This window comes from Loxodonta africana, chromosome 19, assembly GCF_030014295.1.
Source record: "Loxodonta africana isolate mLoxAfr1 chromosome 19, mLoxAfr1.hap2, whole genome shotgun sequence".
In the NCBI taxonomy this organism is placed as follows: Eukaryota; Metazoa; Chordata; class Mammalia; order Proboscidea; family Elephantidae; genus Loxodonta; species Loxodonta africana.
This window is the reverse complement of record NC_087360.1, coordinates 55,055,520-55,082,728: the sequence shown is the minus strand read 5'-3', so window position 1 is coordinate 55,082,728 and position 27,209 is coordinate 55,055,520. Positions and strand designations below refer to the sequence as shown.

The 27,209-nt window shown below is 47.6% G+C and overlaps 1 protein-coding gene across 1 annotated transcript in view; it reads right to left on the bottom strand.

Moving 5' to 3' along the window:
* LZTS1 (leucine zipper tumor suppressor 1) overlaps nt 1-27,006 on the bottom strand; it is a 67,022-nt gene extending 40,016 nt beyond the window's left edge. The window contains exon 1 of the mRNA XM_064272731.1: nt 26,832-27,006. The gene's annotated coding sequence lies outside the window, so the exon portion shown is untranslated. The remainder of the gene's footprint in view (nt 1-26,831) is intronic.
* Nucleotides 27,007-27,209: the final 203 nt, after the last annotated feature.

Genomic DNA, 27,209 nt, shown 5'->3' with positions numbered 1-27,209 from the left:
ATCTTTATGGGGGCAGATCAACAGGTCTTTCTCCCATGGAGTCACTGGGTGGATTTGAACGGCCAACCTTTCAGTTAGCAGCCAAGTGCTTAACCACTGCTGCACCAGCATCCCTTATCTAGCATATACCAAAGCAAAACCAAACCCACTGCCATCGAGTTGATTCCAACTCACAGCAACCCTATAGGACAGAGTAGAATTGCCTGATAGGGTTTCCAATGTGTAAATATTTACCAAAGCAGAATGCCACATCTTTCTCCCAAAGAGCAGCTGGTGGGTTTGAACAGCTGATCCTCCAGTTAGTAGCTGAGCTCTTTAACCACTGTGCCACCAGGACGCCATCTAGCACATACCAAACAAAATCAAACCTGTTGCCACCGAGTTGATTCCAACTCAGATATAAAAACACCAAAAAGAAAACCTGTTGCTGTGGAGTCGATTCTGACTCATAGCAACCCTACAGGACAGAGTAGAACTACCCCATAGGGTTTCCAAGGATCAACTGGTGGATTCAAACTGCTGACCTTTTGGTTAGCAGCTATAGCTCCCCATAGCTCTTAACCACTGTGCCACCAGGGCTCCAACCCTCGTATATATATACATATATATATATAATTTAAAAAAACCTAACCCATTGCCACCAAGTCCAACACATAGCAACCCTATAAGGAAGAGTAGAACGCCCCATAGGGTTTCCAAGGAGGGGGCGGTGGATTCAAACTGCTGACCTTTTGGTTAGCACCCATAGCTCTCAGCCACTTTGTAGGTGCTAAAAAAATGTTGGTCCTATCTGATATTTTAAACATGATATGGCAGTTTCCTTTCCATCCTCATCTGCCATGGAGCATTCCACCAGCAGGGTGAAGTGGGGATAGCTCTGCAAAGCCCAGCAATGTCTCCAGTGGCTTCTCTGATTTTAGATGTGAAAAGAGGAGACATTTCACGGATTTCAGAGGTGTCTGGGGAATGTTTGATGGGAAAGATATGTTGTAGCTGAAGGCCCAGAGAGGCACGCAGGCTCAGCAGTGGGCACAAAGGCCATTTCTAAGCAGACAGCTGGATTCTGCTTCAATTTTTCTTCCTCCATGGCTGGTTGTTCTGGGAAGGCATATGACCCATTCTAAATGCGGGAATCTGACTTATGTGGAGCAGAAATTTGTACCGGCAAGGGGAGAATATGGAAGATACTGCTGAGATGTCAGCTGGATGGGAGCACAAGAAGGACTCAGCGTATGCCGGCTGTAACTGCAGGTCACAGAGCAGAGGATAGACTGCCTACCCAGCCTCTGCCCACAACACACCTGGCCTTAGCAGCGGCAACTTCCTGCCTACCCAGCTCCAGGCCTCTCCACCTGGGGAAGGAAGAAGAGATGGAGGAGAGAACTGTCTGGAAGTTATGTTTCTTTCATACCCAGGATCAATAGAAATCTCCCAAGTAAATAAACTGGGCTTTCACTAGAAGCAAAATCAACGAAACATAAGCAATACCAGAGTTTCCCAAGCCACACACACTCCAACCCCTCTGGTTTTATATGGTGGAGTAGAAATAACAATGGACTTGAGATCCAGCATTCTGGGCTTAAACATGCCCTGCTGGGCCTCAATTAGTTGCTTGCTGTTGGGCAAAGCTGTCTCTCCAGGGCTCCCTATTATCATCTACTGATGGCCATTGTCGTAAATGCTCTCTCTGACATAGTACTTTGTGAGGCTCTGGTGAGATCAGTGACTAAAACGAGCTTTGAGGAGAGAAAGGACTGTTGGTAAACTCCCACTGCCAAGTTCAGCCTCATGCTGAGGGAGCACAGGTCATGCCAGACCCATTTAAAAGGGAGTCACCAGATGAAAGGACTGACCTCTGCAGGACGAGCACAGAGCAGGGCAGGCCATCATTGAGGGGTTGGAGTGGGGCTGTCCCATGAAGATTAATAAGGTCAACGCATAGCAGGCACTGGAGGCCTGCAGCCCTGGGCCTTTAGCCACCAACCCCAGCAGGCTGGGAGAAAGGGTCTACAGTAGAAGATGAGGGTAGAGAGAGCTTTTTGATTGTTTTGTCTATGTGGTTAGCCGAGCAAGGAAAAAGACATACAAGTTTTGCTTTCAGTTTTTTTAATTTTTAATGGCGAGTTGAGAACCAAAAGCCCCAAAGGAGAGTTCTGCATCTGTATTTGTGTGTTGCATACAGGGATCTGTGGATCTGACCCAGTGGGTATCTGAGCATGTTCTACGGCTCTTTTCTCTGCATTTGCTCATATTCATTCTCTCTTGGCTCTACCTAAGGGCCTGCACCATCTCATGAGTGGCTTATGACAACAACCTCCAAAATGGCCTGCCTGCCTGCCTGCCTCCCATCTCTCCAGCCCATCCTGCACAAAGATCTTTCTAAGCATTAATTTTAACACTTGCACCTCTTATCTGCCTGATAACCTTTGCCTGCTCTCCATGGCCTATTTCGTCAAGATCAAATGCCACTATCTGATAGTCTTAAAAAGACTTTCCATTAAAGTGGTGAAATCCAAAGGCTTGGGCTTGAAGCCTATCTTACCACTTCCTGATGGGGAGATCTCAGCCAGTTAACTTATCTGTGAAATGGCATAATGACCTCCCATGTGGTGGCCTTATGCGCATGTGGTGAGGATCAGTGACATAGTGGATGTGAAAGGACTTTACAAATGATAAAGTACAATAGGAGACACTATGATCCACTCAGGCCTTGAACTTGCCTCAAGGTCCATTCGTGATGCTATTTATGGTTCTTATGCTATTTCCCCCCAAAGGGATTCTTCCTCCTTTTATTGGCCAGACAAATCTTGCCCTCCTGAACTCACCATCCTTCCCACCCCAATGCCCTCTTTCACCACGGCACCTCTTATTATTGATTTTGCCTCCAAGACCTGCTTTGTTTTTTCTGAGTACAGATAAGACTAAGTCCCCACTGTACGCCAGGGATTTACCTGTTATCTCATTTAATTCTCAAAATAAGCTTAGCAAGGTCACTGGATTCAAGATCAGTATACAAAAATCAACTGTATTTTTATATACTAAAGAAAAAAATATATATATATACTATCAACAAATAAATAGAAAAAGAAATTTTAAAAATATACCATTTAAAAATTTAATATCTTTTGGAATGAATATAATTGAAGTTACACATGACCTCTGATAAAAACTGTAAAGGTTAGTGTGATTAAGGAAAATCTAAATAAACGCAGAGATAGGTCAAATTCACAAGTCAGAAGATTGATATTATAATTTCTTTAATTCTGTCAAAATTCTATAGGTTTACTATTATAAGGACTCAAGAAAAGGTTTAAACACAGAAGAAAACATTCTTTGATGGTTACAAGGGTGGGGAGGAAAGGAGAGGGGAATTCACTAACTAGATAGAACACAAGAATTATCTTAGGTGAAGGGAAAGACAGCACACAATACAGGGGAAGTCAGCGCAAATAGACTAAATCAAACACCAAGAAGTTACTGAACACAGCCAAACATTTTGAGGGGCGGGGGTCTGGGGACCATGGTTTCGGGGAACATTTAGGTCAAGTGCCACAACAAAGTTTACTAAGAAAATGCTCAGCATCGCACTTTGGTGAGTCTTAAAAGCTAGCAAACGGCCATCTAAAATGCATCAGTTGGTCCCAATCCACCTGTGGCAGGGGTGGATGAAGAACACCAAAGACACAAAGAAAATATTTGCCCAAGAGACAAAAAGGACCACATAAACCAGAGACTCCATCAGCCTGAGACCAGATGAACTAGATGGTGCCCAGCTACCAACAATGACCACCCTGACAGGGAACACAACAGAGAGTCCCTGATGGAGCAAGGAAAAAGTAGGGTGCAGAACTCAAACTCTAGTAAAAACGCCAGACTTAATGGTCTGACTAAGACTGGAGGGATCCTGGAAGACATGGTCCTTGGACTCTTTCTCAGCCCAAAATTAAACCCATTCCTGAAGCCAACTCTTCAGACAAAGATTAGACTGGACTATAAGACATAAAATGATACTCGTGAAGAGTGTGCTTCTTAGCTCTAGTAGATAAAACCCAAAACCAAACCCACTGCCGTCGAGTTGATTCCAACTCATAGCGACCCTATAGGACAGAGTAGAATTGCCCCATAGAGTTGCTCTGGAGGCGAGATGAGAAGGCAGGAAGGGACAGGAGCTGGTTGAATGAACACAAGAAATCCAGGGTGGAAAGGAAATGGGTGCTGCCACATTATAGAGAGAGCAACTAGGATCATATAGCAACGTGTGTAGAAATCTTTGATGAGACGGTAACTTGAACTATAAGCTTTCACTTAAAGTACAATTAAAAAAAAAAAAAAGCTATTGAGTGGCCATGTAAAATGCATTGAATGGTCCCAACCCACCTGGAGCAGGGGATAATGAAGAATATCAAAGACACAAAGAAAATATTAGCCCAAGAGACAAAAAGGGCCACATAAACCACATATTTCATCAGCCTGAGACCAGAAGAACTAGATGGTGTCCTGCTACACCAATGACTGTCCTGACAGGGAACACAAGAGAGAGTCCCTGACCGAGCAAGAGAAGAGCGGGGTGCAGAATTTGAATTCTAGTAAAAAGACCAGACTTAATGGTTTGACCGAGACTGGAGGAACCCAAGAAGACATGGCCCCCGGACCCTCTGTTAACCCAGAACTAAAATCATTCCTGAAGCCAACTCTTCAAAGATTAGACTAGACATAGGATGATACTTGTAAAGAGCGTGCTTCTTAGCTCAAGTAGATACACGAGACTAAATGAGCAGCTCCTGCCCAGAGGCGAGATGAGAGGGCAGAAATGGATGGGAGCTGGGTGAATGGATGCGGGAAGTCCAGGGTGAAAGGGGGGAGTGTGCTGCCACATTGTAGGGATGGCAACTTGGGTCACATAACAGTGTGTGTATAAATTTTTCTGTGAGAAACTGACTTGAGCTATAAACTTTCACCTAAAGCACAATTAAAATAAAAATTCTATAGGTTTAATACAATCCCAACCAAAATCCCAGCAGCTTACATATGGAAATGCAAAGGGCCCAGAACAACCAAGACCATCTTGAAAAAGAATAAAGCTGGAAGGTATACATTACCAGATCTCAAGACTTGTTATGAAACAGCAGTAATGAAGACAATGCAGCATTGGTGTAAAGGTAGAGAAGTTGACCAACCAGTTGCCATCAAGTCAATTCCAACTCATAGCAACCTATAGGACAGAGAAGAACTGCCCCAAAGGGTTTCCAAGGAGTGGCTGGTGGATTCAAACTGCTGACCTTTTGGTTAGCAGCTGAGCTCTTAACCACTGCGTCAGCAGGGCTCACAGGGAAGTTGGCCAAAGGAACAGAACAGGGTATAGAAACAGACATACGCATACATGGTCACTTGATTTATGAGAAAGGTGGCACTGCAGAGCAGTGAGAAATCAAGCTCTTTTTATTAATTGGAGCTGGATTAACTGGTGTCCCTCTAGGGAAAAAAAAAAAAAATCTTGCCTCCTACTTCACACTATGTATGCATAACAATTCTAGATGGACTGCAGACATAAATGTAAAACATAAAACAATTAAGCTGCTAGGAAAAAAACACAGAACATCTTTGTGACTTCTGACAGGCAAATGTTTCTTAATCAGGAATAAAATGTGCTAATCATAAAAGAAAAATACTGATAAATTAAGAAGTTATCTTTATCAAAGGTCTCCATTAAGAGAGTGGAAAGGCAAGCCATGGAATGAAAGTAGATTTCTGTAATATATGTATCTGACAAAGAGCTTGTATCCAGAATAGAAAAAGAACTCCTGTAAATCAATAATAAGACAGAAACTCAATGGAAAAATGAGAAAACAATTTGAACAGGTGCTTCATAAAAGATGATATGCAAATGGCCCATAAACTTATAAAAGGATGCTCACCATGTTTAGACATCAGGAAATGAAAATGAAATCTATGATTAAATACCACTGTTGTTGTTTGTTGTTATACACCCTCTGGAAACCCTGGTCACGTAGTGGTTAATGCTATGGCTGCTAACCAAAGGGTCGGCGGTTCAAATCCGCCAGGTGCTCCTTGGAAACGCTATGGGGCAGTTCTACTCTGTCCTATAGGGTCGCTATGAGTCGGAATCAACTTGACAGCAACGGGTTTGGTTTTTTTTTGTTTGTTTGTTTGTTTTTTACACACCCACTGAAGGAGTCCTGGTGGTGCAATGGTTAAGCGCTCAGCTTGAACAAAAAGGTTGGCATTTAAACCCACTGGCCACTCTGCAGGAGAAAGATGTAGCAGTCCGCATCCATCAAGAGTACAGGCTTAGAAACCCTATGGGGCTAGTCTGCTCTGTTCCATATGGTAGCTATGAGTCAGAATCAACTCGACTGCACTTAACAACAACATACATCCACTAATACAGTTAAAATGAAAAAGCCTAACAGTACACTGACAAGGATGTAGAACAAGTGAAACTTTCACACACTGCTGGTGGGAATGAAAGAATGCTCAGCCACCCTGGGAAAATGTTTGGTAGTATCTATTAAAAGGACACCATGTTTGGTAAAGTAAAGGGTCAGCAAAAATGAGCAAAACCCTCAATGGAATGGACTGACGCAAAAGCCACAGCAATGGACTCAAACAAACCAACAATCATGAAGATGGCACCAAAAGAAGAAACAATAATACTTGGGAAGAGTGTGCTTCTTAGTCCAAGAAGATATTGGAGACTAAATGGACAGGTCCTGTCTGGAGGTGGGAGGAGAAGGCAATGAGGGATAGGAGCTAGTTGAATGGACATGGGAAACCGGGGTGGATACAGGGAGCGTGCTGTCACATTATAGGGACTGCAACTAGGGTCACATAACAATATGTGTATAAAATTTTTGTATGGGAAATTAACTTGAGCTGTAAACTTTCACCTATAGCACAATAAATAATTAAAAAAAACACCAAACCAAACCCGTTGTACTTGAGTCGGTTCCGACTTGTGGCAACCCTATAGGACAGAGCAGGACTGCCTGGTAGGGTTTCCAACGAGTGGCTGGTGGATTTGAACTGCCAACCTTTTGGTCTTAACCATCACAGAGGCTTGATAAATGTTAGTTGTTGGCAAGAAAAAAAAGCTGTCATTATCTAGTGGTAATTAATTAAATAAATATCAGCAGCCTCTTCCCATGAGGTTAAAAACAAAAACAAAAACACTCCTGGCAAGTCAATTCTGACTCATGGCAAGCTCATGTTACAGAGGAGAACTGTCCCATATAGTTTTCTTAGCTATAACTTTACAGAAGCAGATCGCCAGGCCTTTCTTCCATGGTGCTGCCGCGTGGCTTTGAACCACCAACCTTTTGGTTTGTAGCCAAGCACAAACCGTTTGCACCACCCAGGGATGGCATATGACCCAGTAATGTTTCGTGCTTTTTACACAAGGTTACCATGAGATGGAACCCACTTGATGCAACTATCAATAACGAAGTTAAAGCTTGACATACGCACAACTTGTGACCCAGCAGAAAACCCTGGTAGTGCAGTGGTGAAGTGCTATGGCTGCTAACCAAAAGGTCAGCAGTTCAAATCCACCAGGCACTCCTTGGAAATTCTATGGGGCAGTTCTACTCTGTCCTATAGGGTTTCTATGAGTTGGAGTCTACTCAGCAGCAAAAGGTTTAGTTTTTTTTTTGGGGGGGAGGTTTATGACCCGGCAGTTCCATTCCTAGATATTCACCCTAGATATTCACCTAGGAGCAATGTTCATACGTGTTTACTGAAAGACCTAACACTACCATGTGTAATAGCCCCAAACTGGACATGTCTGGAACCCTAAGAGCCCGTCAAGAGTAGAACGAACAAGTGAAACATTATGGAGCAATGCGAACCACAGACCTACTGGTACACACAACACCACCAATGAAGCTCTCACAAAAGAGTACTATTGTGTGATTCCACTGAACAGAAGGTCAAAAAAGAGGTAAAAAAATAAATAAATACATACAGTTTCAGGAAAGGCTGGGGGGGGTGCTACTGATTGGTAGGGGAATCGGATGGGTTTCTGGGGTACTTGTAATGCTCTATCACTTGACTTGGGTTCTGATTATATGAAAATTTTGAAAACTCATCCATGATCTGTGCACCTTTCCGCAGGCATGTTATACTTGAATAAAAGCATAACTTAAAAAAAATTTCTCGGCAAAAATGTCACAAAAGGAGAGACTGGAAGGGCTGACTCATTAGGGGGAGAGCAAGTGGGTGTACGGAGTAAGATGTATATAAACTTATATGTGACAGTCTGACTTGATTTGTAAACGTTCACTTGAAGCTCAATAAAAGTTAATAAAAAAATAAAAAATAAAAAAAATTCTCACGATATCCCTGAAGGGTGGTTCTTCCTTCCCAAGTTACCAATGGGGCAAAAAGGCTGAGAGAAGAACCTGTCAGACAGCACAGGGCGATGAAGGGCAGGCAGAGTCAGGACTGAAACCCACTAACGTCATTTTGAGAAGTCCTGGGAGTTCCTAAGCAGGCACTGACGACCCTGACTTTCCACGTAGTGCTATGCACACTCTTTCGGCCAAGCAGATTGGCGTCTCGCTGGGGCTCGAGCCCTCCAAGGCTCAGGCTCTGACTCCTAGCTGCTTGCGATCCTTTGCTGTTAGCACAGGCTGACACACCTGCAGCTCTGCAGAGTTGGGTCAGTAAGGAGTGCAAGGCCAGAAGCTAAATCTTGCCTACTCACCTCCTTCTCGCCCTTCCTCCCTCCTTTCCTTCCTGGCTCTTAAGAATATTCATGAGCTCATCCTGGTTCTTGACTCCACCCCTATATGGCAGAACCTGTGCCATCTCTGGGACAGGGGTGGTAGGGTGGCTTTGGCAGTGCTCCTAGGATGAGGCCCAGAGGTGGAGCAGGGAAGTGAATGAAGGAGGAGAAAGAATGCTGCACGGCCTCCTTCCCCTCCCCTAGGCCACCTGCAGCTGTGCCACCACTGAGATGGGACATCCTCCACTCAGGGTGCTCCTGGCTGAGGTCCTCATGGCAGGGGGCGGGGGCGGGAAGCAGTACTGTGATGTCTGTCCAGCTCCTGCCTTCCCCTGCCCTCATGGGCTTAGTCCTAGCTCCTCCAAATCGGTCTCAGAAAGGCCTAGCAAGCCTTTTCCCCTCCCCAAAAAGAGGGCAAGAGAGAGAAGAGGGAGAGAAGCTGTAACGGTGTTGGCAGGTTGGCTAAGCAGGGCTTGCCTCCCTGCTGGCTGCCTCCCCTACCACAGCTGGGGGATTCTTAAATCACCGCCCCGCTAAGGAATCAGGACCTGGATGTTGTCAAGAGTCTGCTCTGAAACCTCCCACGGCTCAGGAAGGGGGTCGCCAATACCCAGGAAAGGCTGTGAGGAGACAGCTTACCGCCCCTCACCCATCACCTCTGGCCAGAGGCAGACTCCCAAGCTAAAGCAGCAGAGCCACCTGCCTGTGGGTGTCCAGCAAGGAGAGAGTGTTTCTCCTATGTTCCCACTGATGGAGTGTTTCCTGTGCACTGGGTATGGGACTATAAACTCCATACACATGTGATCCGGTGCAAGCCTCACATCAATCCACAGGGTAAGTATTATTACTATTTCATCTGATAGATGCAGAAATGAGGTCTCAGGTTTTACATCTGGCAAGTGGTAGTATCCAGTTTCAAACCCAGGTTCCCAGTCACCAGCGCTCTGGCCACACCACACTATTCGCTCTTCCCTCAGAGGGCTCTCCGCCCAGGACAGTCCTCACCACAGGCCAGTGACCCCTGCCCTTCTCTTCACAAGCTTCCCTGCTCTTTCAGACCTCACCCTAACCCTACCCCACCGCCCCTGTTCCGCCTCCTACCATGCCCTGTCCCCCTGGGTTCAGCCTGTCATCCCTTTCACCCTCTAGTCTTGGTTGGACCAAGGCTGCAGCCTCTCCAGGCTCCCGTCTCCTTATCTGTAAACTGGAGCTAACAGTACCTACCTCATAGAGTTCTTGTAAGTAACCAGTGACATTTTATTTGTAAAGAGCCTGGGATATAATTAAGGGCTTAATAAATGGTCACTTTTTTTTTTTTTTTTAACATAAAGACCTTGGTGACTCAAGACGCGGCTAGATTGCTGGCCTCTAACTCTACGCTCAAACTCTCATATATTTTTCTCTTAACTTTGTAGGGTCCTGGGTTCTATTTCTTTTCTTTCATTGCCTAAAGAACTGGGGGCACTTCCATTTGGGGCCTTTAGATATTAGCTTTCAAAAGATTAGTAATCATCCATCCATCATTTGTGGGAATTGCTCTTAAGGTACTTAGCAATTATCGCCCCACCAAAGAGACTACTAAGTCCTTGAGGACAGGGCACTGTCTGTTCTGTTCACCACTCTATCCCTAGTGCCTAAGCACAGAGCCTGCCACATAGGAAGAACTCAACACACTGCACAAAGGGAAGTCACAAGGCAGCCAGAAGAGGGTGAGCGTGCGTATGTGTGTGTATATGTGTGTGTGTGGCCTTGGTGCTACAGAGGGTCTGAGGGGCCAGGGTGGTTTTTTTTTTTTTTTGTACTTTAGATGAAGGTTTACAGAGCAAATTAGTTTCTCATTAAGCAATTAATACACCTATTGTTTTGTGACATTGGTTGCCAACCTCACGACATGTCAACACTCTCCCCATCTAGACCTTGGGTTTCCCATTACCAGCTTTCCTGTCCCCTCCTGCCTTCTCGTCCTTGCCCCTGGGATGGTGTGCCCATTTAGTCTTGTTTTGTTTTATGGGCCTGTCTAATCTTTGGCTGAAGGGTGAACCTCAGGAGTGACTTCATTACTGAGCTAAAAGCGTGTCCGGGGGCCATACTCTTGGGGTTTCTCCAGTATCTATTAGACCAGTAAGTCTCGTCTTTTGTTTTGTTTTGTGGGTCAGAATTTTGTTCTACGTTTTTCTCCAGTTCTGCCCGGTGCCCTCTATTGTGATCCCTGTCAGAGCAGTGAGTGGTGGTAGCCAGATACCATCTAATTGCGCTGGACTCAGTCTGGTGGGGGCTGTGGTAGTTGTGGTCTGCCAGTCCTTTGGACTAATCTTTCCCTTGTGTCTTTGGTTTTCTTCATTCTCCCTTGCTAACACGGTGAGACCAGTAGAGTATCTTAGATGGCCACTCACAAGCTTTTAAGACCCCAGATGCTACTCACCAAAGTAGGATGTAGAACATTTTCTTTGTAAACTATGTTATGCCAATTGAGCTAGATATTCCCCCGAGACCATGGTTCCTCCTAGCCCTCGGCCCAGTAATTTGGTCCCTTATGGAGTTTAGATGTGTCTATGGAGCTTCCATGACCTTGCCTTGGTCAAGTTGTGCTGGCTTCCCCAGTATTGTGTACTGTCTTCCCCTTCACCAAAGTTAGGGGCCAGGGAGTTTTGGTTGGGAGCCATCTCTTCTTTCCCCTCTGCATCTTTGCTGAGTCACAACCACTAATAGCAGCTAACACCAGCCAGCTAGCTCCTCGGGTAGATGAGATCAGACAAGTCTCATCTTTCCCCAGGGGTATTTCTTTTTTTCCAAAGAACTTTATTTTGTTGTTGTTGAGAATATATACAGCAAAACATAAACCAACTCAATAATTTTTACACGTACAATTTAGTCATTCATTATACTCCTCAAGCTGTGTGGGAGACCGTTCTCACCTTCCTTTTCCGAATTATTTCTCCCCCATTAGCATAAACTCCCTGACCACTAAGATTCCTATCTAACCTCTCCAGTTGCTGCTGTTAATGTGATCCAGGGGTATTTCTGATGGGTCTCTGACCTAACTTCCTCTTGGGCTGCAGTATGAGTGGCATCTGCCTTCTCTGTCTCTTGTCACCACTATTCAGCCCATTGTATCCCACTTCCTTGAAAAAACTGTGTCCAGGGAGTGGAGGGAGGAGGACAGGGTGGAGGAATCCAGCGTATGTCTCGGCTTAGTAGCTTGGGGCAGGAAGAGTGAGCTTGAAATAGCGCAGTCTGCTTTGCACCAAGCAATGTTTGTACTGCATGGGTCTGGTACGCACTGAACATTCCGTGACTGCAAGGCCCTCTGGCAAGAGAAACCTTCAGAGTCACCACCCTTAGAAAACAAACTTAACCTTCTGAAGCCACCCCATTATCACTCGCTGCGGAAACATATTTGCCTGCAAAGGTTGAGATCCTAAAAGCCCTTTATGACTGCCTTAGGCTGGCTTCTCTAGAGAAGCAAAACCAGCGAAGCATCTTTATATATACATACATATAGACAGAAAGAGGTACAGAAAGCAAAAGAGAGAGATTTACATCAAGGAAATGGCTCCTGCGGTTGCAGAGGCTGGAAAGTTCCAAGCCCGTGGGTCAGGCTGGAGGCCTCTCTTGACTCACGTAGCTGCAGGGTCTGGAGAACCTAAGATCGGCAGGTCAGACAATGGTCCTCTGGCTCACAGGCTGCAGAGGGTGATGAATCCTGAGATCAGCAGGTAAGCTGCTAACTCAAGTCCCAAGAACCAGAGGTCAAATGAACAGGAGCCAGCTGCAGGATCCAGAGCAAGCAAAAGCCCACGAGCCTTGCCAGGAAGTCCACCTATATCGGATGGCGGCCACAACTCCAAGGAAACTCCCTTTCAACTAACTGGCTACTAACAGCAGATCCTACCATGGAAGTGATCACATCATTATATGACTGCCAAACTACATCATAACTGCCAAACCACTGAGAATCATGGCCCAGCCAGGTTGACACACAACCTTAATGACCACACTGACCCTCAGGAAAAGTAGGTCAAGCAGACAGGTAGCTGATCATTTGAGTCTCCATGATACTCTGTGCCTGCAGATGCCTATCCTGGCTGCCCCAGAAGCCTGTGCAGCTAGCACAGGTCTAGGCAAGGCAGGAGACCAACACTGCAACTAGACCTGCCCCATAATTCTTCTCACCTGCCGCCATTCCTCAGCTGTTCTGGGCTCAGGCAATGAGCACAGCTCTCAGTTGGCTGGCAGAAAAGAAGAGGTGAGGGGCTCTGTGTTTATGCTGCCACCTCTTTATTCTATTTCCCTGCCTGAGATGCATCTCTCTAGGACCCTACTGGATGGAGACATCTATCTTAAGCAGTAGCATCAAGGTAGCACCGTTATTTTTGACTGTTGGCAGGTTTCCCAAAAATCGCTTTATGCCAATGAGTGTGGTCTAATCCCTGCCTTGTATTTCTTTAAGTTCCACATCTCTCATCAGCTTCTGAATCCACAAAGCAAGGTCAAGTGGGAGTTTAATAGCTGTCCCTGGAACTGCGCAAAGGGCAGGCCTTTGAACTCTGTGTCTCAATCCCACAGGTGGGAGGCTCCTGCCACCACATAATTTAGAGGGGGAGGGCTGAGACCGCCTGGAGGGCAGTCCCATGGCCTCCTTTGTTTCTGGGCAGCTCTCTGAGATCTCTTCAAGCACTCTTAGTCCTGGAATCAGATGGCCCTGCAACTGAGTTGCACAAATAATACAGCATCCACTCCCCTAGGCATTCCGAAAGCAACGTGAATGCCATGTTGGTACAGGCATCGCCTTCTCCCCAAAAGACAACAACACACTGGAATGGAGAAACCACTAGACTCTGAAGATGCCGGTTCTCAAGTCAGATCAGAGGCACCTAACAGTTGTGTGCATCGGAGGATGTCATGTCAACTCTCTGGGCCACACCATTAAAGTGAAAATTTCCTTAAAGTTAAAAAAAAAAAAAAAGAGGAGGAGAAGGAAAGCGATACTGAGCTCTCTGGAAGGTGCATTAAACTGCAGCCTGTCATCTCACATGGTAGGATGGATCCGTGTATGCGTCCCTGGTAGGAACAGCATGTCTCAAACAGGAGCAGCTTCTCCTTGGTTCACTCAGGCTGCCCGCATCTCCTTTAATGCTATTTAGGCAGAAGAGATGTTTCTTCAATTTCCAAGCAGAATGAGACCCGGACATGTCTTTTGCATTCTCCTTTGTGAGACTCAGCCAGACCTGGCCTCTCTCCCATCTGTGCAACCTCCATAAACTGAATGGAGAGCAAAGAAGTTTCGCCTTATTTGTTTTTCTTTCTCCCTCTTTCCTGACCTTATGTGCTACATAATCCAGAAAATGATCCAGATGGGAAAGACACTGGCTTTGAAGCAAGAGACAGGAAGAAAGAAGAGAGTAGAGTACAAACCCCCTTCTATCCAGGCACTCACCCTGGGGGAAAAAATCTTCCTTCCCTAAGCTCCATTCAACACCCACCTGCTCGAGATGACTTTGTGTGGTCCTTCATGAGGCTGGAGGGAAAGCCCAGCTGACTTGGAGGGTCTCCCAGCCCACCCTCTCCCCTCACCTCCACCTCCCCTTCACACATAGTTGGTATCAGCCAATCAGAGCAAGAGACTTTAACAACCAGAGTCTGGACCTCAGGACACTCAAGGGGTCACACTCATTTGTTCTCCATAACTTCATAAGCCTCTAAAAAAAAGCCTCTAGTCTATGTTAATTTAGTCAAATCGACAACGTAAATGGAGATCCAGAGTGACAAAGGTGGAAATTATTTCTTCCCATGTTGTTTTCCCTTCCCCACAGTATGTGGATAAGAGGGCAACGGCCACTGTTGCCCCTCCCTGACCCCTCAACATGTTCCCATGACAAGGGCTCACAATCCTCCTGCAATGTCCTTCCCATCTGTCTCATCCCCCAATACCAATCAGTGACTCCTTGTGGCAGGGTCTTGTGTCTTGCTCACCGTTGCACTTTCCGGTATCTGGCAGACTCATGCCCCACTTCCTTCACTCGGAGCTGATGGGGTGGGGTGGGGCTGACATAAATTGGGCTCTTATTATGTTTCACGAAGCCCTGGTGGCAAAGTGGTTAAGAGCTACAGTGAGCAACGGCTGCTAACCAAAAGGTCAGCAGTTTGAATCTACCAACCACTCCTTGGAAACTCTATAGAGCAGTTCTACTCTGTCCTACAGGGTCACTATGAGTCAGAATTGACTCAGTGGCAATGGGTTTGGTTTTGGCTATTATGTTTCACATGCTTTTCCTTTTCTTGGCTCTTGTACTTTCCACAAAAATTCTGTATGAGACACAATACAGTTTACAGAAGAGAAAACCGAGAGGCTCAGAGAGGCTAAGTGACTAGCCTAAAGCTGCACAGCTAAAATAGGTAGCAGAGCTGGGATCTGAACACTGGTCTCTCTGATTCCAAAAGCCATGTTTTTTTCCAGTGTCTACTCCTCACCTAGCCTGCAGGGTTGAGAAGCTTAAAAAAGCGCACGTCCTTTCAGACTCACAGCTCTCTCTACCAGGGCTGCAGGCTGCTGTCAAGGTGAGGATTAACCCCTCTGAGAGACTAAGGGAGAATGGCTGGTCAGAGGTGTTTCCTAAGGAAGGTCGTAGCTCCAAGTGTCACCTCACTGTAAAACAGGCAAGCCCACGCCTCACAGTGACAGTGCCACAATCTCACTCCTCCCTTGACCAGCTGGGTTTTTAGCTGGCAAGAAGGAGGCTCTTTGGGTAGGTACCAGGTTGAGGAACCTGCCCAAAGAAAATGGGAAATGTTTTGAGAGCTTCAGAGCTGTAGACAGGGAGACCTCAGGCACCTTGCTCTTCTGAGGCTGAGGGATGCCACTGCTTGGCGAGTCCGCTGCTCCCGCCCTGTCAGTGACACCCCACCTGGCGTCTGGGCGTGCATCTGCCTCCTGTCTGGGAATCTCTCCCTATGTGGTGTCAACACTCTGGGTGGTTAGTGCAGCTGACTGGCACCCAGCAACTCTCCCATTTTGTTTGGGTTTGGTTTATGCTGTGTGCACATATGAGAAAGGCAAAGAACTTGTTTTTGAAAGGTACCAACTGGTGGCAACTACGGAGTGCCATAGGAAGCCTTCGCTGTCACATTATCTGGGAAGCCTCTCAGAATCCTTAGAATAAGGAAAAGGAGGAATAGAAGGAAATAACATGCCTCACACACTCAGGGGAAAAGAAAGAAGAGAGGACAGAAAAAAATGGAGATTGTGGGTATCAGCTGTCCAGGGACTCCCTTGACTTGGGTGGGGAGAAAATTCCACACAGACTGAAAACATCTCACTATTGCTGCATTCTTGTATGTCCCTTGGGGCAAGCTTGCCTAACACTCAGGTATGAGGATCCAATTGAGTTCTACTGGCCCTTCGGTCCTCAACCACAATTAGCAGTGGATACAGTGGAAAAAAAGGGGGGTCCCTGGGTGGTACAAATTGTTAACATGCTTGGCTGTTAACCAATAGGTTTGAGTCCACCCAGAGGTGCCTTCAAAGAAAGCCTGGTGATTTATTCCTAAAAAATTAGCCACTGAAAACCCTATGGAGCATAGTTCTACTCTGACACACACAGGGTTGCCATGAGTTGGAAAAGACTCGACGGCAACTGGTTTTTTGCAGTGAGTGTAGCGACAAGAGCCATGAACTGGGAGCACTAGTCCTGGCTCTGCCACCAACCAGCTGAGGGACCTTATCAAGTCCCTTTCCTTCTCAGTGTCTCTATCCATTAAAAAAAGAAAAAAAAAAACCCTCTGTGATCCTTCCAGGCCCTAAGTAGGGGAGTTGTTACCCATGTACGCTGTTATAAATAAGTCCTAGATCCGGTACCTTGACCACGGACCTACTGTTTGATCTTGGACTAAGAACTTCCCTCTCCTTGAAGCCTCAGCTGTCCCAAATATTTCCAAGCTGCCTAAGATCTCTGAGAACACGTACTATCAACTAGCAGATAAAGGATGAGGATGGAAAGGCAGTCTGATAAATACAGTTATTTCTAGAAAGAAGTCTTTCCACCCTCAAATCCATTCTACACTCCATTGCTAGATTAACTTCCTAAAACCAGTGTCTGCTATGGCACTTCTCTGACCCAAAACTGTCAATGGCTCCCTATTGCCTACCAAATAACATCCAAGCTCCTGAGCTAGGTATGCAAGGCCCTCCTCATTCTGCCTCTTCAGGTTTATTTCCCCACTACCTGCCCTCCTCTATCTTTGCCACCCCCTCCACCCGGTCTAATATCGCATCGAGCCTTCAAGGCCCTTCTCAAGTTTCACATCTTCTATGAAGACTTTTTATACTGATGCTGCTTTGTACATTGATTTTTTTATATTATCTGTCTCATCCCTCAAATCCAGACCAGTAATATAACTGGTGTCACAGAACAATTTGTGTAGAAATTATTGAATGGGAATCTAAACCGCTGTGTTGACCTTCACCAAACACACAATAAAATATTATTTAAAAAACAACCAACCAGATCTGTGACTCCTTGTGGCAGGGTCTGTGCCCAGCTCACCTTCACGCATTCCAGTATCTGGCAGAGTGCTCTGTGTGAACCTAGCATTCAATGACTTTAAAAGAATGGAACTAAAGTAGAAAGAACTGGGCTTCTGGAGCCCAGAGCAGGAGTTCTTGAAGGTGAGTAGAAAAGAGCATTTTTTAGAGAATGAATTTTTTGCGGGGGCGGGGGGGGGGAGGAGAGCAGGGGCAGAGGGACTGGATAGAATGATATTTACAGATCCTTCCAGCCCTGAAATTTTCCGTTTCTATATAGAGTATTTGACATTTCTTCAAAGCAGGCTCTTTAGTTTCCTAATCAATCTTGGAACCCTAGACTTGGGGGTCCCGTCTGTGGTTCTCCTATAAAGATAACTCCATTATCAAGAGAAAGAGTCTAAATCAACAGATGCCTGAGGTATTGTTAGAAGGCTCAGGGGAGCTGAGAGCCTGGTGCTCCCAGTTGGCTAGATGAGGACATTTAGTCTCAAGAAAAGCCTGCCCATCTACCCGCCCAGTCAGCCGGCTGCAGATCCTTTGAACTGGGGCAGCTGCAGGCCACAGAGGGAGGGGTCAAGACAGCTGGGATCCTTCGCGGGCCTCCTTCAGTGGGGAGCTCGCTTTACACTGCAGGTGGAGGCTGGGGGCTGAGCCTTGCCTCTCTTGTTTTCCCACCTGCCTGCAGTGCGGTTTGTCTGCTGGCGCCACAGTGGCGTTAGGGCTGGGGGAATGTGATCTCGGGGGGGGGGGGGGGGGGGGCGGGGGTTGCCTCCTCTAGATGCGAGCACCGTCCAGTCCTTCCCTGCCTCCTCCACCTGCACTGCTCAGATGCCTTTCCAGGGGGAGGAGCAAGGGGGTCCAAGCTGGCAGTGTCTGAAGGTTGCAATAAATAAAGGACACTGCTCTGAGTGCTCGCACTGGCCTTCTGAGGCCTGCTACCCCTGACATTCATGCTCAAGGGCAAGGCCGGCTTCAGAACAGGCCTCCTGGAGACACCCGGGGCTGGGGCTTTCTCTTAGAGAGGGGCAGGGCAGAAGGTCAACAGCAGCCTAAGGGCTCACTCCCCCAGACATCTGCCCCTCCTGTTCTCAGCATGGTTCCAAAAGTGTCCTCTCTCCCTGGCTGTGGGGAGGCTTCTGTTCCCAGGGTTTTCCCAAGAACACCCTCAAGCAGAGGGTGGGAGGGAAGGATCCTGAGTCACGGGTTCACCAGGTCCCAAGCCAGCTCGGGGAGGTACTCATTCCCCTTCTAACCTCACCCTGGGAGACTGAGAAAATGTTATCGTGACTCTAAGAACCTCTTGTCAAGGTCACCCTGCTCTCTGATGCTGTACCCACTGCTTGACACGAGAAACAACTCTGTTCTTCGCCTCCTGCCAGCCACAGCGAAGTGCCAGGTCGCTAGATGAGCCAAGAGAGCCCCATCCAGTGGGAGATGGTCATCAGGACAGAAGGTCCTCTAAGTTTCTGCTTTCCTAGCTGGTCTGTTCTCCTGTGGTGTAACCCCTTCCCTCCCTGAGGCTTTCTCACTGAGACGGAAGACCAAGCCCTAGAAGTTTCCTTCTTATTCTTTCTCCTCTTACCTACCTGGGTCTCCTTACTCTGTGGCCCTGGTGGGGGGAGGGGGGCAGAAACAGTGGCTGTTGAGTCAATTGTGACTCTCGTGTCAGAACAGAATTGCGTTCCATAGGGTTTTCAATGGCTGATTTTTCAGAAGCAGATCGCCAGGGTGGATTTGGACCACGAACCTTTCAGTTAGTAGCCAAGCAGAAACCATTTGTGCACCCGGGACCTTGTGGGATAGCAGTTAGATGAGTTGCTATTGAGTTGACCGACTCATGGCCACCCCATGTACGTCGGGGTAGGACTATCCTCCATAGGATTTTCAATGGCTGAGTACGTTAACCACATGTTCCACCCAAGGACTCCCTCAGGCAGCACTGGGAGATCTGAAATGGCTGGGTAGGCAGGGCCAACGTAAGCCTCACCAGCATCAGTCTCAGACATTTGGGGCTGAGCCCTGACTCTGCCAAGGGCCCAGTGCCATACACCAGAGGCATAAGGCACACTTCACCTTCAAGTTTATAACCAAGGCAGGGAGGAAGAGTAGACATAAAAAGCTAAACACTAACACATGGGAACAGACACTTCAATGGGAGTGACAGTATGTCCTGCAGAATTCAGAGAACAGAATGTTCACGGAGATTGGAGTTCTCTCCCGCCATGGCTGAGAGTCAGCCTTCAGTCAGCCCTCAGTCATGAGGGTGCCCCCTCACCCCAGAATGCCTGCCTTTCCTCCTCCTGAACCAGATCCACTCACCTATAACCGGCCCCTGTCATCCTGTGTCATTGGGGTCACCAGGGAAGGTGCTGGCATACCCCAAAGCTTTGTTGCCCTGCCTCCTTAGCTCTCTCACCTCCTTCTCTCTTCTCCCTCTACCCTCTCCTTGCATGTCTATACTCAGTTCTCTCTTTTTTCTGCAGGAATATAATGTTCGGCTGCTTTACACCCACTCTCTGAATGCTGCCAGCGAATAATGACTAAGGTGGTGGGTGGAAGTACAGCAAGTTGAGACTAATTTAGCAGTCCAGGGTGCCAAGAGGAGGGTGATTTAGCAGCAAATGGCTTTGCAACAGCAAAGAGAGTGGAGATGCCCTCAAAGCTAACAGACCAGCCAGGGCCAAGTGCACAACTGTGCCCATGTTTGCCTCTGGGCAGGGACTGCCTCCGTTCTCTGCAAGTTTATGTACTGAATCTGAGAATCACTCACTGGAGAAAGGTCTGTCTTTAGACGCCAAGGTGTAGTAGTCTGTGGGGTAGGGAGAGTAGGGGGAGGGGAGTGAAAAAGACTACTAAGGTCAAAGGTAGGCTGTAGAACCCCACCAACCAGGCAAAGTTGTAGTACTGGTGGGATCCATTTTTAGAGTGAAGTCTCTGGTTTAGCAAACAGTTAATGTGCTTTGCTGTCAACTGAAAGGTTGGAGGTTTGAGTCTACCCAGAGGTACCGAGAAAGCCCTGGCTACCTACTTCCAAAAAATCAGCCACTGATAGCTCTATGAAGCACAGTTCTACTCTGACACGCACGGGGTCATGAGTTAGAGTTGACTCAATGGGCAACTGTTTTTTTTTTTTTCAGAACAATTCCTGCCCCTACCTCTGCTCTCCGACCAGTTCCCCATCCTCCAGAAGCCTCTGTCCTCCTACACCCCCAGGTTGGGAGGTTTACCTAGACCAGTCCCTCCTTAAGTGGCTGTTGCTCTGCCTGGGAGGATCTGTAGTTCTCAATGGCTGATGGCAACCCTCTCTGGCAATGGTAGAACTTGAGGTTCTGTGGTATCGGGAGGGGACTTCCTGAGCACACCTCCAATCATGCCACAGAGAGGCCAGCCCAGGTAGACAGAGATGTGGACCTTCCAGGCCCTGACATGGTGGTGTCCCTGAGGATTCATGTTATGTGATGGACTTGGGATTATGAGTGTCAGTGTCACAGGAGAGCATGTCTCAGAGGGAAAGACGCCAAGAATAGATGAATGAATGTGTGTGTGTGCGCATGTATGTCCTATGTGTGTGTGTTCTGGCAGCCACCCTGAAGGCAGTGATCTTCTCCCTCAGCGATTAACTTACATGGAAGCAAATTTATCAGTGATCTGGGTACAGCAGCTCTTTACTGCCTTTGTTCCTGGATGCTACTCACATCACATCTGTTCCGACACCAATTTGGCCTTTCACTTAGTAAGAAAAATCACCTCTCTGCGGGATTGATTAGAGCAATTAGCTTTAGCTGTTAGCTAACACACATAATTACATTCTATCTCTGTCCTCCTCTCTCCCCCATCCACCTTCACTACCTACTGCACCCTCTTTCCCACCCACGCTCCATCCAGTTCTTTTCTTATCAAAGTCTAGCTTCCACACACTGCTTAAGTTGTGAGTAAGGAGACATTTTTGTCTTGAACTTAACTGCTTTTGGGCAAGGTAGAAACACTGAAATAGAATACGGAATACATTTTGGTATCCCAATGAAATGTCCTCAATTCAGATTCTGTGAAAGTAAACTATGCTATAATTTCAACGTGGAGTGGACTAAACTTGCGAACTAACAAACTATAAAGAGATAAGTGACAATAATAAATTTAATTAACAAAATTACAAGAAGGTTTTCGAACTTACTTGACCCAAGACTGTTTTTAAAATATTTCACCTATTTTAAAAACACAGCTGGGAAACTACTGATGAGATCATTACAAAACTTGACTCATTAAACCAAGTTCCAAGGTAGACATTCCATTATCCTAGATACTTTATTGGCCTCAACATACACACATAACAAGTGGTTAGGGGTGGAGGATGGGGAAAAAAACCCTAAGGCTCTCATCATACTTGAATTACCTATAAAAAAAAAAAGCTGCTGCCATTGAGTTGATTCCAACTCATAGTGACCCTATATGACTGCCCCGTAGGGTTTCCAAGGAGAAGCTGATGGATTCAAACTGCCGACCTCTTGGTTAGCAGCCTCAGCTCTTAACCACGGCTGCATCAGGGCTCCACTTGAACTATAGTAGTTATGAAAATAACCAAGTTCTTATCATTTTAAAAATACTAAACACTTGTCAACAAAAAACCAAACCGGTTGCCATCGAGTCAATTCTGGCTCATAGCGACCCTATAGGACTGAGTAGAACTACGCCACGGAGTTTCCAAGAAGCACCTGGTGGATATGAACTGCCAACCTTTTGGTTAGCAGCTGCAGCTCTTAACCACTGTATCACCAGGGTTTCCTGTCAGCAACTTAGGGAAAGTAAATCTGTTTAATTAATGAAACTGGATTGTTTGGTGGTTATAGCTCCAAATTGGGAATCAGGACACCTGGGTTCAAATCCCAGGGTTCCATTTATAATCGTGGGTAAATTCCTTCACCTATAGGTTCACTCCATTCTCTCACTTGTCAAATAGTGGAAGAAATCTTGTCATAGAGTTGCTGCAATGTTTAAATAATAGTAATAATATTATATCCCTCTTAAAGTGCCAAGTCCTATACAAATAAAAAGGACCATGAAAATCATTATTACAGGAAGCCTAGGATTGTGTAGGAGTCCCTGGATGGTACAAACAGTTAAGTGCTTGACTACTAGTCGGAAGGGTGGTGGTTCAAACCCACCTGGAGGCACCTCAGAAGACAGGCCTGGAGACCTGCTTCCGAAAGGTCACAGCCTTGAAAACCCTATGGAGCACTCTGTACACATGAGGTCGCTACGAGGTGAACTACACTGGACGGCAGCTAACAACCTCAGGGATGGTGTTGGCCTTCTGATGGAAGTCAGGGTCTGGCAGAAGCAAGAATGTGAGAGAAGTAGGATGGAAACTGCAGCAATTCAGAGCTGGCTTTGCCAAACTGGGCATGGTAGGCAGCTAACCTGAAGTCCATCTCAGCCAAGTTTGACTTTAGCTGGCACCATCCCATTTTTCATTTGCCAGCTCTGCCTGGTCTGGATGGCTGCTGATCTGGGCAGAAGGAACTAATAGGTCCCAGCTAGGGTTCCTCTGGATGAGAAAGCCTCATCTCCTCAGCCCCCACTGGCATCTTGGAGCTATGACCTGTTGCTTGGTCTATTTATATCTTCCCCAGGTTCAACTTCAAGGCTCAGTTCACTACCACCTCTTCTCTGGTGTCTTCTAGCTCACCTCCCTCCTGCTGAGCCGCTGCCTTCCTCCAAGTTAGCACAATCCAATTTTTAATTTACTGGTGATGATTCAGGTGTGCTGGTTTCTCTTCCCAATTCTTATCACAAATTTTAGACTCAACCCACTCTTTAGTCATTATTTTCTGTATCCCCCAACTCCTGGCACCTTGCATGGTAGGGTTTTCCAAGCTTGAGAAATGATCTTTGAAAGGAAAACGAAAATCATCCTGGACCCCTGGGAAGGTACGGACAGGGTGACCTCAATTTGAGAATTAAGGGGGCAACGGCTCTGTGCAGTCGGGTAACCGTGTGGCCTTGGGCAAATCACTGCCACATTACCCCAACATGGTAGCAATTCATACTCCCCACAGCAGAGTGAGAGTGTCCACTTCAGATCAGTGGTTTTCAAACTATAGCAGCACAATGAATTATTTAGAAGCAAACTCAAAGACCTAGTATGCAAATCAGCCTAAAGACTCCCCAGGCAGTTAGAATCTTCAGGGTTGGCAAAGCCCCAGAAACACTTCATTGTTGCCCACCCTGGAACCATCTGCCCCCTGGGATTCCGGGTACACAATTTAAAATCCCAAGTCCAGATCATGCCTAGTGCCTTCTACTTCTGCAACTGTGCTTTGTAGGGACGGACCTGGAGAGAGGGCTGGTGGGGGTTTGGGTTTTCCCTAGGCTCCCTAACTTTTGGAGGCAGGGCCCGAGACCCAGCAGCCCTCTGCAGGCAGAGGCCCTAAAGGAGCTGACCCAATAAGAGAGGAAGGAAAGTTCGAGGCCATGCCAGCAACATCTGCCCACGCAGAAATCCTCCACAGTGTTGGGAAAAGCACTCCCTGCCAAGGGCCTCTGACAGTTCCTCTCTCTTCCATTAATTTATTAAACAAGCATTTACTAAAGGCCTACTCATAGTAGCCAAACGCTGTTCTTTGAGCTGGGAATTCACCGCACAATCTCTGCCTCCAGGAACTTTGCAGGCTCTTCAAGGATCACGTGGCTAAATGCCAAGATAGCACGGAATGAAGGCAGGAATTCAGAGGAAGGCACCTAGTAACCCCGACTTGGGAAAGGATAGAAGGTTTCCTGGGGGAAGCGATCCTCAGAGTTAAAACCTGAAGTGCGAGTGGGAGCCAGTTAGGTGGAGAAGGAGATGCAAGAATCTTCTATGCAGATGAAATGGTGTGTTTCTATGTCCAAAGGTAGCACGAGGTACGTGGAAATGACCAGAGTATGGAATCTTACGGTGCTGAGTTCGAGTCCCTGCTCCACCATGTTCTAGCCTATTTAACCCTCTAATCATACATATACTACAGAGTTGCAGTGAGAACCAATAAGATAATGAATAAAAAGTACTGGGCACACAGCGTGCTTAGAGAATAGTATTAGCTGTTGTTACAATGGGTGGCAGAGTGGTTAAGAGCTACGTCTACTAACCAAAAGATCAGCAGCTCAAATCCACCAGGCACTCCTTGGAAACTCTACGGGGCAGTTCTACTCTGTCCTATAGGGTCGCTATGAATCAACTCGATGGCAACGGGTTTGGTTTTTTTTTTTTTTGGTTGTTACAATATTATCCACTGCACTAGTCTATAAGCTGCTTAACCATAGGTTCTTCGTCATTACCTAATTTACCTTCGCAGCCCCAGTGTCTAGCCCAGTGCCTTGCATTTTATAGATGCCAAAAACTTATTTATTAAATGAATGTTGAATAAGTACAAAAGCATGTAAATATCTTTTGAGGACTAGAAAATTACCTTTATATGACTGCAATCTATCTACCTCTTTGCCCACTCAGGCTGACCTACTTCTCACAGCTGCGTGGCACATCTGTCCCCCATACACTCCCCAAACACTGGCTCTCCCTGGCATACACTAGAGGGCTGCACACCTTCTATGGCAGCCACTCCTACACACACCTACTGAGGCACACGCAAACTGACAGGGGGCACCCCCTCCAGACACACAAATGCAGAAGCTAAATTGTTAAAAACAGGTATAGGAGTTGAACTCCGTGAAGCACACAGTGGCAACCATAAATGCTAAGTAACAACCATTTCTAGCGACCATCAAATATCTCCACCTCCCTCTGAGTGGCACACAGACACCTTGGAGAGACACCCTTCTTTCTCCATCTGGTTTTCTTCTCACCTCCAGGAGAGAGAGTGCACCACACTCTCCTTTGGCCGGCTGAGAAGCCTTATGTGAACTCCCAGTTTCAAAGCCTAACTTTGCTCCCATTCACTGTGTGCCCTCAGGCAAATCCCTTCCCCTCTGGTGTCTCAGTCTCTGCACTGGTAGAATGCAGAGAGTGAACTGTGTCTCACACCAACCTGGTAGTTATGTTGTGACGATAAAGGAGATAACAAATGAGATAACGTCTATTATGTGCAGAAGGCCCCTCAGAAGAAAGGTGCTGGATAAATACAAGGTGTAACCCCACACCTGATTAGTATGTACTTCTGCCCACTGCCTCCCACCCACAGACTCTGTTCTTCTCCATCCTTGAACACCAACACCTTTCCCGTCTGAAAACGCTGTCTCTAATACCTCTTTTCAGGTGTGTACATATACAGACACACTTCAAACACCTCCATTTCCCCCCTGCAAGCCTGCAGAAAATTGTTTTTGAGCTTAGAGGAAGCTCAGGTTACAAACGCTCTCTTGTCCCTACTAGCAAACCCTTGTCAAGGGTCTCGGGTACAGGAAAAAATGCCAAGCAGGCAGCTCATCTCTGTGGCTAGGCTCCTCGGCTCCCATAACTGGGCTGCACTTCCCACACAGGAGGAGATCCTTACCTGGCGCAGCCCCTGCCAAGCGCTCTCCAGAACCCAGGGCTCCCTCATTTGTTTTCCAGCTGAGGGGCTGATGGCAGCAGGCAGGTGTGGATGGAATGGAAGAGGAAGAGCCCAGGAATGCTTAGACCCGCAGGTCCCTAAGCACTCCTTGTTCTTGAGCAATTGAGGACTCAAGCTAATGAGTCTCCAGCACTTTCCCAGACCTGTCACACTCGTGGGCGAGCAGAACACTCACTTGCTCCACTTGCAGCCAGAAAGAGAAACATCAACTGGCCCTTGGTGTTTCAGTGCCTGCTGTTGCTGCTGGAGTTAAGTGTGTGGCAGGGTGAACGTGGCTGGGTGGGAGACTCGGGGGCTAGCTGTCTGGGGGGGTGCGGGAAAGAAGTGAGTGTGGTGTGTGAGACAGAGTGAGTGAGTGTGCGTCGCTTTGCCTGGATTGCACGTCCAGGACTGACCCTGGGACCTGCAACTCTGGGGTGCCGCTCAGACACCGGGGTCCTCACCACCTTCTCTCTCCACCTCAGTCCGTATGACATACCCCTTCAGTGAAACATTCAAACCTCTAACTGCACCCACAGGTCCCCACCATGTGCGGACACAGCACATCTTCCAAGTTGCAAACAGCAAAGTTCAGTGGCCCGGCCCCAGCTGTCTGACCCTCTGTCTGGGGTTAGGGCCCTTCTGGTCTCAGGCACGCCTCCCGCTTCCTCACCTCTGACACCAGTGTCACCTAACCATTTATGTCCATCAAGATCAGATTTGGGGCTGGGAGTAGCTAACCCAGTCTGCAGGAGACAAAGACAGAAGGACGGACGCACAATAATTTTCTCCGGGCTGGGATCCGATGAGCAGCCGCCCACCCTGGCAGAGAAGACCCTGACAATTACATCCAGAGACAAAGACACCTAGACAGATATTGGCACAGAAAGACAAAGACCGACGGACAGGGTGGCGGACGGACAGACGGACGGACGCACTGTCAAACCGCGAGAGTGCAGTTTTCCCTGGAATCTGGGGCGCCCTTGCCACAACAGCAAACACTTCACGGAGGGGAGCCAGACCCTCGACCAGCGCACCTTACCTGCCCCCTGCGCCTCGGGGCTGACTTGAGAATAATTTTTTCAGTGTATTTTGCGGCGTGCTTCTGTCTTGCCTTTTCCAGAGTTGCGGCCGGGTCGCCCCGCGGCGCGGTCCGCGGCTCGCTCTCGCTGGAGAGCCGGGCAGAGAAACTTTCGGCCCCGGCGCGCGCGGCCTCCCCGCCCGCTGGCTCCCTCTCTCGCCCGCCCGCCCGCCTGCTCGCGGCGCGCCGGCCTCTGCGCCGGGTCCCCAGCCGCCCGCGGCCGGGCTGGCGGGCAGGGGGCGGGGAGGCGCGGGGTGCGGCGGGCGGGGCCCGGGGCGGGGCCAGCGCCGGCGCCGCTCATTGGCCGGGCGCGGCCCGCAGCCCCGTCCCCACCGCCCC